Source organism: Oncorhynchus kisutch, unplaced genomic scaffold (assembly GCF_002021735.2).
Source record: "Oncorhynchus kisutch isolate 150728-3 unplaced genomic scaffold, Okis_V2 scaffold894, whole genome shotgun sequence".
In the NCBI taxonomy this organism is placed as follows: domain Eukaryota; kingdom Metazoa; phylum Chordata; class Actinopteri; order Salmoniformes; family Salmonidae; genus Oncorhynchus; species Oncorhynchus kisutch.
The window spans coordinates 66,411-69,497 of record NW_022262839.1 but is presented as its reverse complement, the minus strand read 5'-3'; the positions used below and the strand labels follow the sequence as shown (position 1 = coordinate 69,497).

The window sequence follows — 3,087 nt, the reverse complement described above, 5'->3', positions numbered from 1 at the left end:
TTACACCATTCAAATTCCCTCAGAGCTCCATAAAGCAGGGATGGGCAAAAAACATTCTGAACTCGAGGGCCACAGTCGCTCACAGGTCTGAGATTCTACTAATTTAGCCATTGGGCAGAGAAATAGGTTTACAGCTATTTTGATGCAAATCTAAACATTGACAGGGTGGCGATGTTGGCAGTAATAGCTGTAAACAACTATTAATGGGGATTCGCGGTCAGTAATCACTAGATAGCTGGCTAGACTGTTCTGCCTTGAGTGACCAACAAGACTGCTGACAACCAAATTTGAAATTGAACCATGTGCATTCTACCTCAGTTCCTAAAAATACACATTTCTGGCCACATATTAGTTGAAATACCAACATGTGAAAGCAGAGTGACACTAAAGAGCTTCAAAGTACAGAAAACTATTAACAAAGTGGCAATATGTCAGACTTTTATTCACAAGAGCATTTAACTAGGAAGTTTGGATCTCAACATGTCCAGACACATACAACACATTTACACCGATGTCATTGGCGACATGTTTTTAAACAAATGTTTACATTAAGTAATCAAAAATGGATTGAATGTATTTGCTATGGGTAACATCTGTAATGAGTGAATATTACTCAAACTTGCATTTGGTAACATGATTGCTAATCAAGTCAGTATTACCCATTAAGTGTACATTAGAACTGCAACACTACATGTGAAGTGGACTTGAAACCTTACTTCCTTCCTCAGTCATCCGCACGTGTCCATCGATCTGGCAACAGCCGAGCTGATTGCAGTCAGGTAGGAGGCAAGTAGGAGTGACCTGAAAAAGGCTCGCACAAGAGTAAATACAGCAGATGGCCGTGAACACATCTGGGTACTGTGTATACAACCAAGTCGCCCAAAGGCAAATTACTCCATATCTGTGAGACTACACCTGTAGTGAGGTCAATGAAATGCAACCAAATGAAGTCAAATTGCACCATAGAACCTTGAACCTGGATGACTCTACTACCTGCCACGTTTACCTGTTGGTGACGCAGGTTTACCTGGGATACGTTAGCGGTGGACTCAACTTCACCGGAAGCGACGCTGCGAACGAGCGCCCCCTACTGACAGGCAGCGTCCGGTGCGTCGCTGTGAGGACAAGGAAAGCCCAAAATGTAACATGATTGTGCAATAGACCATAGTCAAATGAAATTCAAAATACATTTGTTAACGTTTTTAAATTAAACGTCTTCACAAAATAAAAAGGCAGTAATTAACTAGGGTCTTATTTACAATAGACATCTTATTTACAATAACCTTATGCACACCTTGGTTTGCGAGGTTTAGAGTCAATGCATTGGTCAGCACTGCCACAGACTGGTTCAAGCCTGATCAACATGATTCAAAATGGAGATACATTTCGTCGAAGTCCCTCTGTTGAAAGTCAAGAGAACTTTCACACGCGCTCCTGGGTGAAAGAGAGGCGCTAGAAACAAATGAAACTGGGTGCGACTTGAACTGGCTGGAACTGGTGTCGATGTGCATGTCGTCGTATACAATGTCCATCAGATACTGTGTTGTGTTCTTTGGCGCCATTGCGCCTAGTGGTCGTGTAATTCTGCCGATATTCTCGGTCGCCATATACGTCATCTCTTCGCAGTTGTCGGTCAAAAGTTGTTCTTGGTTGACCAGTTTAGTGAGTACCCTCTTCTGTTCGTAACGAATGTATTTTTTGAGAGTGGCTTTGACAAGGTTGGTGCGCCACCGTTTCAGGCCTTCCTCGGAACTCAAATGGAGAAGTTTCCTCAGTCTGCACTTTGAAAGTTTACCAGATCTTCTGGAGCAGCATGGTTTCAGTACTTCGAATTCCACTTCAGTTTCCATGCTGTCCAAGCACATTTCACAAAATGTTGAAAAATAAATCGTGTCTGTGAGTTAGCCGTTTGTAATATCAACTCAGCCAGCTAAATTAGCTAGATAATTCACAACTATACAGTTGGATAAATTCAACAGAATCAAAATAAAATGTTCGAGGAAAAGAATTCAATGCACTTAACGTTACAATGATGCGTCTTACGAACAAAAATGTAGTCAAAAGATTAATAGATTAAAAAGCCACGATCCACCTCCCTGCAGTATCACAAAATGGAATGAGCCGTAAAACGTTGACAGCACATCGCTATCTTCTGAAAAGGAAGTTCCCATGATCCTTTGGAGTAAAAATATCTTCTTCTATGAGGTTTAACGGCGGTTGGCATCCAATTTGCTGCATTACCGCCACCTACTAGAGTGTGTGAGTGTAGTGTTCGAAGGTAGGGTGTTTATTGCTTGAAAAGGGCAAATGTATTAATTAAACACCCTACCTTCGAACACTACACTCACTCATTTCAAAGTCATATAAAATCAAGTTAACACCACCCTACTCCACTAATTACATGTATTTATTCCTACCTCATGCCATCACCCTGAAAGGATGGGACATCACCACTTAACACACCCTGTAACTCTTCGTATGTCAAGTCTCACACACCCACATACCTCTCTGCAGTACAGTTGATAACAATTTCTACAAATGCTAAAAATCCAATCTTACTGAAAGGTATCCCACTGTTTGGCTTATCCCTCTGTACTGGTATAGCTCAACTAGTCTCAACACTCCTCCCTCTGTACTGGTATAGCTCAACTAGTCTCAACACTCCTCCCTCTGTACTGGTATAGCTCAACTAGTCTCAACACTCCTCCCTCTGTACTGGTATAGCTCAACTAGTCTCAACACTCCTCCCTCTGTACTGGTATAGCTCAACTAGTCTCAACACTCCTCCCTCTGTACTGGTATAGCTCAACTAGTCTCAACACTCCTCCCTCTGTACTGGTATAGCTCAACTAGTCTCAACACTCAAATCAAATGTATTTATATAGCCCTTCGTACATCAGCTGATATCTCAAAGTGCTGTACAGAAACCCAGCCTAAAACCCCAAACAGCAAGCAATGCAGGTGTAGAAGCACGGTGGCTAGGAAAAACTCCCTAGAAAGGCCAATACCTAGGAAGAAACCTAGAGAGGAACCAGGCTATGTGGGGTGGCCAGTCCTCTTCTGGCTCCTCCCCATTAACCCATCTTC

General features: G+C 42.3%; 1 long non-coding RNA gene across 1 annotated transcript; it reads right to left on the bottom strand.

The window, feature by feature from the left end:
- Positions 1-424: 424 nt before the first annotated feature.
- LOC116362892 (uncharacterized) lies at positions 425-2,146 on the bottom strand. The gene is made up of 2 exons (XR_004207796.1): positions 1,295-2,146; positions 425-1,115 (listed from the first exon to the last, which is right to left on the bottom strand). It is a non-coding gene; the product is annotated as an uncharacterized LOC116362892 (long non-coding RNA).
- Positions 2,147-3,087: the final 941 nt, after the last annotated feature.